This window comes from Cajanus cajan, chromosome 5 (genome assembly GCF_000230855.2).
Source record: "Cajanus cajan strain Asha chromosome 5, NIPB_CcT2T_4, whole genome shotgun sequence".
NCBI classification, from domain to species: domain Eukaryota; kingdom Viridiplantae; phylum Streptophyta; class Magnoliopsida; order Fabales; family Fabaceae; genus Cajanus; species Cajanus cajan.
Genome location: NC_138521.1, coordinates 22,001,607 through 22,016,234, shown reverse-complemented (window position 1 = coordinate 22,016,234; position 14,628 = coordinate 22,001,607). Strand labels below are relative to the sequence as shown.

The window sequence follows — 14,628 nt, the reverse complement described above, 5'->3', positions numbered from 1 at the left end:
CATGTCAGTAAAATTACAAAGAAATAAAACTGAATTTTCCAAAATAATTTAATAAGAACATTTTAAACTAATCCTATCTATGTCCCGATGTCACATGTCCTATCAGAGCAAAACTCAACATAGAAGCCTAAGCTTCATCACCAACATCCTCAGCCTCACGCTGATGATCACCTGTATAACAGTCAAAACAGAACAACACGAGAAAAGGGAGTGAGAAACATCTCTCTCTGGCTCACAGTGTAGAAATATACGCCGAATAGCCAAACACAAACAAAATAAGTATAACATAGATAAATTAATAATAACATCACACTTATCCAAGACATAAACCATCACTTTATCATATAACATTAAGAATGCATATGCATGGACACAGACTACATATTATCATGCATGTGGCGCCAGTAAAACATCACATGGCATATTGCCGCTAGCAATACACGAAGAGTAGTCTAGGAGTACATGCCGGGTCACACCCTCTGCGCACTCTCACTAGAAGGATATACTACCAGAGTCTCGTCGGGATAGCTAAGCCGCGCAAGATACATCCCATGCACACAATGGGCGAGACTGGGACTTCCAAACCGAGCTATCCCCAAGGACTAATCCCCAAAGCTTTTACACTAGGGGGCCTTCTCTGGCGGTGTATTCCATATCGTACCCTTAAAACACTTATGCAAATGATGCATGTCATTCAAGACTATGCATTCTCATATCCCATTATCATTTCTCATTCCCATATCACATTATCATGTCTCATTATCACTTTTCACATCATCTCATCATATTCACATAGTCATCACTTTTCACATCATCTCATCATATTCACATAATCATCATTTTTCACATCATCTCATCATATTCACATAGTGTCTACAGAGCACTCAAAATCATATCAAAATTGATCTATTTTCAAAAATAAATACATATTTATACATCTCATTCAACAAGGAATACATCAGAACAATCAGAAAGCAAAACAGAAAATATTCATATTTTGCCTGTTTCTCATAGGGTTCCCACAGAAACCCACAGAGCACTCTAATTCATATCAAAACTTGTTTATTTTCAAGATTATATACATATTTACACTCAACAAATATCAAGAAACACAACAGAAAACTCAGAAGGTAAAAGAGAAAACATTTAAAATTTGCCTCTTACAATTATCAATGCATTCCCTTAGGGTTTCCCATAGGAACCCATAGAAATCTTAATTCATACGATTAATTACATATAAGAAAACAATAGGCAAAACAGATACAATTAGGAAAAATCCCTCATACATAAGCATACAAAAAATGCAACAAACACAGGATTGGGGGCCAATCTCACTACCCAGCATACAATCCCACACCCAGAGCGAGGTTTCTCACTCCCCCTTACCTCGATAAGCAGGAGCCGAATCTTGTTGGTCACCCCCTCTAGGTTCCCCTTCGTCTTCAGAGAGAAAGGAGGAAGAAGATTAGAAAATGAAAAAATGAGTTTTAGAGATTGCAAAACGCTTTATTTATAGGCATCAGGTCGCGACCAGAACGGCCCGTTCCGAATCCGGAACGGCCCGTTCTGGGCACTCGAAATAGGTACAAAAGCCTCTACCAGAACGGCCCGTTCCAAAACTAGAACGGCCCATTCTGGGGTTTCTGGAACGGCCCGTTTCAATGTGGAACGGCCCGTTCTGAGTCAAACTTTGTTCTTTTAAAATCACATCCGGAACGGCCCGTTCCTAAAGTGGAACGGCCCGTTCTGGGTTAAAATTTTACCCACGAATGCTTGATTTGGAACGGCCCGTTCCCAAAGTGGAACGGCCCGTTCCAGAGCTATGAAAATCCAAATTACTGATTAATAAATAAATAAATAAATAACGTATATATATATATATATATCAAAATAAAATATCAATACAATTTAAAACATGATTTTCTTCAAATAATAATTATAACAAAAATATCATAATTAATAATATTATACAAAATAATTTTCATAAATGATTATTATTAAAAGCCTTTAAAAATTCAATCAAACTCATTTAATTAATCAAAATAATTATAAGGAAATAATCTTCATAAATACAAAAATAAATAATAATAATTTGTAGTATTAGTAGAAAAATTTGGGATGTTACAATTCTCCCCTCCTTTTAAAAATTTCGTCCCGAAATTACCTAAAGCAAATAAAAATGGATATGTCTCCTGCCTTAGACTTTCTAATGTTCCACTTTAGACTTTTGGAATACTACACACAAGTTCACAACTTCCTCTACTCCTCTCTTCACCTTAGACCACCACGCTTCCGCTACGCTACTCTCATGCATCCTCCTAAGGTCCTAATCCATCTAATAGCTCCTAAGTGAAATACTAAGAGTACTCTTATTGCCTTCTTCTAAGATCATCTTCCTTAATTCGGGATTATTAGACACATAGATTCTATCCCGAAACCACAAAACACCATTAACTTCCACTCGAAAAGGGTTATCTATACCCTTACCAATCCTCTCCACTTGGTTCACTAAGAAAGGATCTAACTCTTAGGCTCCTCTAATCTCATCCATTAATTCACTAGTCACCTTCGACATACTCAATTCAATGCTTCTAAGGGTAAGCTCACAAATCAAGCTTAAATCTCTAAACTCTACAATCAAATTTAACCTTTAAATCATCAAAATGATAGATGAAAGATCATCCTACTCAATGCATCTGTCACCACATTGCCTTTACCTAGATAGCAACTGAGATTAAAATCCTAGTCCTTAAGAAATTCCAACTATCTCTTTTGGTCAAAAGATATTTAAGACTCTAACAATCACTAAATACTTCAAGCTTAGAATCATATAGGTAGTGTCTCCAAATCTTAATGTAATATCATAACCACTAACTCATAGATAAGGTAGTTCCTCTCACGAATTTTCAATTGCCTAGAAACATAAGCTACTACCTTTCCTTCTTGCATTAACAATGCATCCAAATTCATCTTATAAGTACTACTATATACCACAAAAGGCTTAGTAAAATCCAATAATATTAACACTAGTCAATCTTGCCTTAAGAGTTGGAACTACTCTCATACTTAATATCCCACATAAAGAGAATACTCCTCCTAGTGAATGTAGTTAAGGGCAATGCTATCTTCGAGATTCCTTCAATAAATCTCCAATAATAATAAGCTAACCTCATAAAACTCTTATCTTCACTAACTGACTTAGATATCTCCCCACTTAAACACAACTTCTACTTGAGACAGATCCATGTTTACCTCAACTGGAATTTACAAGAACTAGAAAATTTATCTCATACAATAAAAAAATAAAATAAAATAAAATAAAATAAGATAAAATAAAATAGTAATACTTAGATAACTTAACATACAACCGTCTTGAATATATCTCCACCCTCAACTACAATATGATCATATCACACCCTAAGATCAATCTCACTAACCACACGACATTCACCAATTGATCCCTAAGATCATCTATCCACATATCAACATACATGCATATTAAATCATATTAGAATACCTACTTTAAACCTTCAAATATACCATCCATAAGCATGTACATGAACAACCCTTACCACATAGCATCATATAATCTTAAACAACCTCTCAATCCACATGAAAACACCTCAAAACATCTTAACAAAATCAATTCTTATCCTTGCATTGCCTACTAACCCAAAAACATTATTACAGCCTACTTCTCCTTTCAACAACTATCAAATAAAATAACACACAGAGAGTTCTACTCATCCAAATGATCTCAAACCTATCTCAAATGAAAGCTAAGAGAATAATCTACAACTCCTATGAAGACATAAGATTCTAAAAAGATCATCTTCTTAGCTAAAAATCTCAAAAACCGCAGCAGATATACTCAGCGCTTACAGCTATACCTTTGATCACCAAAGTAGCTATAACTAGAGTTCTAGACCTCCGTTTTACCTGATTCCAGTTCCATTGGAAAGATAACGTCCAAGGCTACAACTTTTGTGAAGACCATAAATTCTAAATCTGTCAATATGGTACTCATACTGGAACAACAAGACTGCAGCGAAAATATCCTCTACACCAAACAGCAATAGTATATCAATATATCTAAGCCCACAAAAATACCTCAACCCTTCCAAACTCACACCTCAACTTCATATTCAAGCTTTCCACTACAATCCTAAACCAAAACAACTCACATATTCAGTATAAAAGGCTTAGAAAATAAAATTCACATGCTACCTAAACCATAAAAGGTCAACATGCAACCATCAAACTCTAGAAATCATCAACACTTCAATCACTCCTTAAGAATACCAAAACTCCAATTCTCAATATACATCATCCTTAGATTCAATCGCTACAACTATAGCTTTAAAAAATTCCACCAATCGTAAACTCTTAATACACTAAAAACAATCAATGTCTTACCCAAGTCTAAGGCCTTAATAGTTCCTATAATATTAGCACAATATCTCGTCTACCACTACTCGCACATATGCTTGCAACACAAACGATATCACTCAACCACTACTTCTTCCGTAAGCAAGAAGTATCAAACAAATAAGCAATAATAAGAATGAAGAAGAGCGGTCATAATGGTATTAGCTAACACTATCATGACTATCATTCCTCTAATTACAAAATAACTTAACAATATCAAACTCAACAATATCAACACAAGAAGAACATCATCAACATCAAAGCAAAACATCATCATAGTACACAACAAACAAGACATAGTCAGAGTACACAACTGAATCATGATAAGTACATAACTTACGGCCGATTGGATCGACCTGCTCTGATACCACTTAATGTGACACCCTCTACCCCAACATACATATACAATAATTATAAACAAATAAAAATTTTCATCAATAAAAATCAAATTTCCAACCACGTAAGGGTAAAGAGTTCACATTCATAAACTTAATCCAAATAACATGCCAGTAAAATTACAAAGAAATAAAACTGAATTTTCCAAAATAATTTAATAAGAACATTTTAAACTAATCCTATCTATGTCCCGATGTCACATGTCCTATCAGAGCAAAACCCAACATAGAAGCCTAAGTTTCATCACCAACATCCTCAGCCTCACGCTGATGATCACCTGTATAACAGTCAAAACAGAACAACACGAGAAAAGGGAGTGAGAAACATCTCTCTCTGGCTCACAGTGTAGAAATATACGTCGAATAGCCAAACACAAACAAAATAAGTATAACATAGATAAATTAATAATAACATCACACTCATCCAAGACATAAACCATCACTTTATCATATAACATTAAGAATGCATATGCATGGACACAGACTACATATTATCATGCATGTGGCGCCAGTAAAACATCACATGGCATATTGCCACTAGCAATACACGAAGAGTAGTCTAGGAGTACATGCCGGGTCACACCCTCTGCGCACTCTCACTAGAAGGATATACTACCAGAGTCTCGTCGGGATAGCTAAGCCGCGCAAGATACATCCCATGCACACAATGGGCGAGACTGGGACTTCCAAACCGAGCTATCCCCAAGGACTAATCCCCAAAGCTTTTACACTAGGGGGCCTTCTCTGGCGGTGTATTCCATATCGTACCCTTAAAACACTTATGCAAATGATGCATGTCATTCAAGACTCTATGCATTCTCATATCCCATTATCATTTCTCATTCCCATATCACATTATCATGTCTCATTATCACTTTTCACATCATCTCATCATATTCACATAGTCATCACTTTTCACATCATCTCATCATATTCACATAATCATCATTTTTCACATCATCTCATCATATTCACATAGTGCCTACAGAGCACTCAAAATCATATCAAAATTGATCTATTTTCAAAAATAAACGCATATTTATATATCTCATTCAACAAGGAATACATCAGAACAATCAGAAAGCAAAACAGAAAATATTCATATTTTATCTGTTTCTCATAGGGTTCCCACAGGAACCCACAGAGCACTCTAATTCATATCAAAACTTGTTTATTTTCAAGATTATATACATATTTACACTCAACAAATATCAAGAAACACAACAGAAAAATCAGAAGGTAAAACAGAAAACATTTAAAATTTTCCTCTTACAATTATCAATGCATTCCCTTAGAGTTTCCCATAGGAACCCATAGAAATCTTAATTCATACGATTAATTACATATAAGAAAACAATAGGCAAAACAGATACAATTAGGAAAAATCCCTCATACATAAGCGTACAAAAAATGCAACAAATCCAGGATTGGGGGCCAATCCCACTACCCAGCATACAATCCCACACCCAGAGCGAGGTTTCTCACTCCCCCCCTTACCTCGATAAGCAGGAGCCGAATCTTGTTGGTCGCCCCCTCTAGGTTCCCCTTCGTCTTCAGAGAGAAAGGAGGAAGAAGATTAGAAAATGAAAAAATGAGTTTTAGAGAGTGCAAAACGCTTTATTTCACTACTAGAAAAATTCATATTTGTGACGAATTTTGTGACGGAAAAAATAGCATCGCTAATAGTGACGGATTTTGTGAGGGAATTTTAAGTTTTGTGACGGACTAGAATTTATTGACTTTTGTGACGGATTTTGTGATGGAATATATTCCGTCTCTAAAAATCCGTCACAAATTTCGTCACTGAATCAAAAAAAAAAAATTTGTGACGGATTTTGTGACGGAAAAATTTTCGTCTCTAAAAATCCGTCACAAATTTCATCGCTAAATAAAAAAAAATGTTTGTGACGGATTTTGTGACGGAATGAATTTCGTCTCTAAAAAATCCGTCACAAAGTTCGTCACTAAAATAAAAAAATTTAGTGACGGATTTTTCCCTCTGAAAATTCCGTCACAAATAGGTTAAAATATTTTGTGAAAAATTTGTGACAAATTGTTTCCTCTCAAAATATTAAATTTTATTTATGAAACTTTTATATTTAAGAATTATGCATAATTAAAGAAAATATGTTAAATTTTTTTTAAAAAAATAATAAAATTAAAAATATTTTATTTCATTAAAGGACTGAAAAAATTATGAAATTCATTTAATTAAATAAAAAATTGTCAATTTTGAACATAAGAAACTAAGACATTCATTAAAAATATTTAAAAAAAAACTTGTGAAATTAAAAAAAAAAAGAATATTAATTTAATTTTGGCTTAATTACATTTTTGATCCCTCAAGTATTGTAATTGTGCAATTTTGATCCCTAAGATTTTAATTGGATAATTTTAGTCCCTAAAGGATTGTAATTGTGCAATTTTAGTCGTTTAATTTTTAATTGAACAATTATAGTCCCTCAAAAATCATAATTGTGCAATTTGAATCTCTCCCATTAAAAATTTAATAATTTTAAAATTTTAATATATATATATATTTAATAATAATAATAATAATTTAAAATTATACAATTATTTGCTTATTTAAGTTAACATATACTATAATTTTTATTAATGTAACAAATGATATATATTTATTATTACTAAATAAATAAAATTTATATATTATTAATAATTTAATATTGCTAATAAATTAATATCAATAATATTTTTAGTATATTTATAGATAAATTGATAATTTGATAAATATAAGTTAGTATATATTAATATACTTTTACAAAAATATAAATATAGTAGATATATAAGATATGTATATTTATATTTTTGTAAAAGTATATTAATATGTAATAAGTTATATTTATCAAATTATTAATTTGTATAAATATACAACAGAACAATCAAAAAGCAAAATTTAAACTTATATAGTTTATTTGTTTCTCTCAGGTTCTCTTAAGAACCCACAGAGTACTCTAATCCATACAATAAACATCTTACTCATATAATTGTCTCTTACAATTGCATTCCTTTATGGTGTGTTTGGATGAGTAATTTTACAAATTCAAGGAATTTGAAATTCTTGATATTTGAATTACTTTGATTTCAATTTCTATCATTGTTAAAATATTTTGTTTGGATAAGTCAATTCAATTTTTTTTAAATTTTAAATTGTTAATTTGGATATGATAATATGATTCTATCATGATAAAATTGCTTTTAAAAGGATATTTATATGTTGAGATTTTTAAATAAAATTTTATAAAAAAAATGTTAACCAATTTTTAAATATTTAATAATTTTGAAAATTAATTTAGTTAATATTTAATAATTTTTAAAGTATTTTTGAATATTCAATAATTAAAAATATGAAGATATAAGATAAAATATATAAGTGAAATAAGGGAAAAAAATATGAGGAATTTCAAATTCTTACATTTTTGGGAGAATTTGAAATTCTACTATTTCAAAGAATTTCACAAATGCTTGGAATTGAAATCAAAAGATTAAATTTTTATTTGGGTTTTCTTTCATGAGGAAGAAGACGAACTGCACGAATATAAGTGCAGATGCGCCGAGTAATCGATTACATTAATATGGTAATCGATTACCCCTTTTCAGATTCTGTGCATTTTGCCCCTGGTAATCGATTACACTACTCTGTAATCGATTACATATATCAGAACAAGCAAACACGCACTGGTAATCGATTACATGACCATGGTAGGCCACTAAACCAAAAGCAACTGATAGTCAGGGCGCAACTGTTTTTACTTAAGAGCGTAGAAGCCCAAGTTTGAGAACGGCCCGTTTTGGGCTACTTAAAAATCAAAATATTACAAAAATTAATTTTCATAAATATTCATTATTAAAATACTAATAATTATTAAAAACCTTTAAAATATTCTATAAAAGTCATTAAAATAACTATAAGAAGATAATGTCCACAAATATAAAATAAATAATAATTAACTAATTTATTTATTTATTAAAAAATATCTTTCTAATTTCATAATTTTTAATTTTATATATTTCAAAAGTATTAATTTAGTTATTTATTGAAAAATATAAAATAAATAATATATATATATATATATATTTCAAAAGTTGAAATGAAATAAGAGATCAAACATGTTTAATTCAAATCAAAACTCATCTATTTGTGAAATTAAATAGATATTCATACATCTCATGCAACAAGGAATACAACAGAACAATCAAAAAGCAAAATATAAACTTGTATAGTTTGTTTGTTTCTCTCATGGTTCTCTTAAGAACCCACAGAGCACTTTAATCCATACAATAAACATCTGACTCATATAATTGTCTCTTACAATTACAAATGCATTCCCTTAGGTTTCTCATAGGAACCATAGAGATATTAAAATTATACATTTATATTTAAATATAAGAAAAATAACAAAAGAAGCATGTATATCCAGAACGGCCCGTTCTGGAATCACATTTTAAGGTACAACAGCCATGTCTGGAACAAGTTTAATATTGATTAAAAGATAAATAAAAGTATACAAATTTTTAGACTTATAAATTTCACTTTATTATATAAATCAACAAGTTTAATATTTAAAAAGATAAATAAAAGTATATATAAATTCAATATATTATTGTAAATTTAATATCTATACTAATATATAAAGGGAATATAATTTTCAGTAACTACTTTGGTCTCCATTTTTTTTTGGACCATTATACCCTTTTATGTTAAAAAGTTAGAAAATTTTTTTTTAATCAAATTTAAGAATTTGAAACTAATAAATCATTTTTACAATAATTACTTTTACTTTTTATTTTTACATGAATTATTTTATCCTTTATTTATCTTTTAATAACTACTTTTTTATGAGTAATTTTTTATTTTTTTTCTTTTACTTTTTTTTAATACAATGCAGACACGAAGTGCCTTTTTCTTGCTAGTAATTATAATAATAATTATTTTATTATCTTTATATTTAATTTATTGTAAAATAATTAAATTATTTTATTATCTTTATATTTGATTACTTTGTACGTTTATTAATTTTTGTATGTGAGTAGAGTAAATTACATTATTTTTAAAAAAATATTGTGTTTTTTGTTATATATTTATGTTAAGATAATTCTATAAGATATAGTTTAGATATACTAGTTTATCCTCTCCTAATTTCTAGTTTAGTTTCCTTAGTACTTGAATCCGAATGATTTTCATGTTATTGAATTGATGGATACAATAAAATAAATAGACATAAAACATAATCAATCCCTAAAGTTTAGGAATTTAGATAAAACTGACTAAGGAAACTAAACAATAAATTAAGAGAGTATAAACTAGTATATCTAAACTATATCTTATAGAATTATCTTAACAATTTATATTTTTTATAATATAAATATATTTAAACAAAGAATTTAATTGTTTCGGTAATAAAAAATTCATACGTAAAAATTAAATTCAATATATAATTTAAATAAAATTAGGTATATACATACTAAATCAATTATTCATCTTTCGATATAATACTTGATTTCTTTTGGTTATGATATTTTAATATATTTTATTTAAAATATCAATTAACATATTTTATTATTATTATTATTTAATTTATTGTAAAATAATTAAAATATTTAATTTAACATCATTAAAAAAATAACCATTATAAAATTTATTTTTTTAGTTTAATTATTTATTATAATACTTTTTAGTTACTGTATTAACCAAAAAAATATTTTTAATTAAAATATATTTTTGAATTTTAGTTAATTCATTATCATTCACTCACTTTATTAAAAAGTGATAAAATTTAATTAATTTAATAAAATAAAAACTTTAAAATAAATATCTAAAATCTTTAACAATTTCTTAAATACAAATATTTAATTAATTAATTTTAATATATACTAAATTTAATATTATAAAATTTATAAATATTTTAGTTATAATTTTTATTATCTTTTGAATTAATATTGGATTTCTTTTGATTATGAAAGATAGTAAATAAAATTTAAAATCTGAATGAGTTTGTTTGATAAAAATATTTAATTAATTTTAATATAATAAATTTAATATCAAAATATTTACCTAGATTTGAGTTATGATTTTTATAATCTTTTGATTTAATATTGGATTTTATTTATTATAAAACATAATAAATAAAATCTAAAATCTGTTAAACGAATCCACACTCTCTCTTGCCCTAGCAGACCTCTTTCTCTTCTCTGTTAAACGAATCCACACTCCCTCGCCGGCCACCACAGCTCCTTCTCGGTTTAACCATTCTAACAGTCCCTCACCCGGCCACCACACCTCTTTTTGTGTTAAACCGTTCCAACAGTCTCTCGCCGGCCACCACACCTCCAGCTGTGTTAAATCATTTAGAGAGAATATTAATATGACAGGTATTACTCGATCTTGTGTTTTTGTTAGAAGATTTTATGTAGTTATTTAGAGAGAATATAATTTTTTTATATCCAAAGAAAAAGTGTTGTACATAAAACTTTAAAATTTTGTTAAAATTTCAAAATTGAACTATTATTATTGTTATTATAAATATATTATTATTTTAAATTTGAAATACTAATATTTTGCATTTAAATTAAATTATATTAATCATTATTTTCAAGTTTAAATTCAAAATATTATTTATATAATTTAATTAATAAAAATATAAGGTACTAATTTTAAAAATAATTATATTTTAAAGATATTTATTTCATATTATTTATAGGAGTTAAAATGGTAGTTTTTTTTTTTAAATAAAAAATATATTTTTAATAATATAATTTTTAAATTTTTTTTTTATTTTTGTAATGATAATTTTTTTTTTCATTTCCCTCTCACTTATCTTTTGGTTTCCCTCTCTCACCAAACCCTAAGCCCCTTCCTTCATTCCGCGAACCCAACCCCCTTCTTCCTCCGCCACATCACTCAAACCCTCCCCTCCTTCTCTCCCTCCGACTCCCTCGCCTTCCCCAACCAAGAGCTTTCCCAGACCGCCACCCCCTCCCTTCGCGCCCTCTCTACACGCGCCACCACCTCCTCCCTCAACGACCCCAACCCCAACTGGTCCAACCGCCCCCCCAAGGAAACCATCCTCCTCGACGGCTATGCCTTCATCGAAGAGATGCGCCGCGAGGAAGGTCACGCCGCTGTGAACTGTTCAATGGCAAAGCGGAAGAAACCATGCTATGTTCGCTTTTCTTTTTTTTTCTTTTTCTTATAGGTGAATGAAGTGATGGTTTTAATCTGTTGGTATTTTTAGAAGCTTGAATGGAATTTGTGACTTTAGCTTCGGTTTTTCGTTATTGTGTTGTGCAGATGAGTAATTTCACGAAGGAGGAGTTTGTGCATATTCTGCGTTGACAGAGCACTGGCTTTTCGAGGGGAAGCTCAAAATACAGGGGAGTTACTCTTCATAAACGCTATTTTACTTGGGTTGGTTTCGTTCGTGATGAATCAAAGTTCAGTTTTTAAGTTGGCCATGGTTTATTGCTTGCCTGCAGGTATATATATCTGGGGCTATTTGACAGCGAGTTAGAGGCTGCCACTAGTGCAAAAATAGCTTTTAAGTTGGCCATGGTTTATTGCTTGCCTGCAGGTATATACTTCTGAATTTAGGTTTATGCACCGGTGTGGGTTTGAATGTGGTTCTTGATTTCTGGAAGAGATGGAGAACGCAAACAAGTCGATAATAAGTCAAATGTTCCTCTTACGCAAATGTGTGTGCGTGTGTTTATTTTACTATTGGTTTCAACTTTCAAACACCTCACGAGATAAGTGAAGATAACTCTACTAGATGTTAATTCACCTTCCACGTAGAACCTTGCTAGAGAAGTGTTTGAAATTGAAGCAGGCCTATGGGTTTAAAATTGTTGATTGATGTCCTTAAGAATGTGGTGACTTATCGAAGTTAGGCTAAAAAATATTAAGATGTTTGCCTCCACGTCTCTTTCAGTGTTTTATTTTTAATATATTTATTTTAGCTCAAATATTGTCTTATGTTTTGCAGGTCTTTTCACTTCAAGATGGACCAGGGCATAATGTGTGCAGAAACTTAAGAGTTCCAATCACTGTCATTAGAACTTGTGATAAGCGCAACAACTCTGTAGACTGGCTAAAGTATGATTGTTGTTATAGTTTTTACTTCTGGACTAAGAGCATTTTGCATGGTTTTAATAATTGGAATGTCTAGAAATCTGAACCAACTATTTGGTAACTGATAAAATGACGGTCTGTTTAATCCTTTCAAGCTTTATATATCTTTTCTACTTTGTTGTTGATGCACCTTCTATAACTTCTGGTTTTTAGGTATACTGAAGTTAATCATCGGAAAATTGCAGTAAAATAATTTGTTTTTATATGGCTAGATTACAATATTGATTAATTCTCTATCCTTTACTCAGTTATGTTTATTTTCAGTTTGAGAAAAAAAATGTTATTTGATTCTCTTAATCATTACGTTCAGTTTGTCTTTTTAATGATGTGAATTAATCCTTATAATATTTGAACATTGAAAATAGTATATCTGAATTCACGTGAATTCACTTTGACTTGTTTCTTAATTTGTTGCCGACTAAGAAAATGCTATTGTTTTGATCGGATTAGCAAATTCTGATTGCAACTGATAAGAATTATTCTATCTTTTTTTTTTCAGCTATGATGGTATAATTGTGAGCTCTCTGGAAGCCAAGGGTGCCTTTTCTTGGTATGATACTTGACTTTTTTTAACCTGAATCCTTTCTGATTTTGCACCTATAATTTGTGTTTGAGGTTTTTTGTCATGAATATCCGTATTCAAGTAGCACATATGATTTTAGTTCTTACAGTTTTTTGCAGGAGCCTTTCAAGTCTATCCCTCTTATATGGATCCTTCATGAAAATGCTCTTGCTTATCGATCAAGGAAATATGCCGCTAATGGGCAGATTGAACTTTTTGAATGATTGGAGAAGAGTTTTTAATCGTTCAACAGTAGTTGTTTTTCCAAACTATGCCTTGCCGGTAATATGTATGGGACAAATTATTTATTTAATGTTTTTCCACTAATCTTACATATTTCCTTCAAATCATAATTTCAGGAATCATAAGAACGAATCAGGAAACTCAAGTTTTCTTTGGGAGAGAATGTTTTCAGGATGTTGGTTCCAGTGCAAAAGGTTGGTAGTATCATTGGTCGAAAGGGCAAGTTTATAAAAAAAATTACAGGAGAGAGTAAGGCGCGGATTAAAATTCTTGATGGCCCACCTGGAATCTCAGAAAAAGAAGTGAGTTTCAATTTCCCTGTTATTTTATGCAGTAAGGATGACATTGGATATATATCATTGTCTATTTGTCATGCTTATTTATTTGATCTCCTTGGTTCTTTGAATACAATTCGGTCTATTTTAACTTCCCTGTTTTTGATACTTTTTAGTTTTCATCATCTCTTATTTAGTATTTTTGAATTCTTTTTCTTTGATGATTTTGAAAGGTAATGGTTTCTGCAAAAGAAGAGCCAGATCGCCCCATACCGCCTGCTGTTGATGGTTTGTTAAGGTTCCATAAGCAAGTTATCAATGTAGACCGTGACCTTGGGGATAGCACTTTGGCTACTGCACGTTCAGTTGTTACCAGGCTTCTAGTGGCAGATACACAAGCAGGAAGCTTGATTGGGAAGCAGGGTGCAACCATAAAAGCTTGATTTGAAAGTGAGACTTTTCTTTAACTTAATATGATTTTGCTTTCTGGTATCTTTCTGCAATCAACAGATCATTGCTAGTGTTGGCCTTGCTAGAAGACCATCATCTTGCATTTCTTATGAAGCACCTTTCTCTTCG

The 14,628-nt window shown here is 30.4% G+C and overlaps 1 long non-coding RNA gene across 1 annotated transcript; it reads left to right on the top strand.

Annotated features, from left to right (window-relative positions):
- The first annotated feature begins 12,222 nt into the window (after positions 1 to 12,222).
- Positions 12,223 to 13,874, top strand: LOC145958266 (uncharacterized). Its single transcript, XR_014433986.1, has 3 exons — positions 12,223 to 12,933; positions 13,469 to 13,519; positions 13,641 to 13,874. It is a non-coding gene; the product is annotated as an uncharacterized LOC145958266 (long non-coding RNA).
- Positions 13,875 to 14,628: the final 754 nt, after the last annotated feature.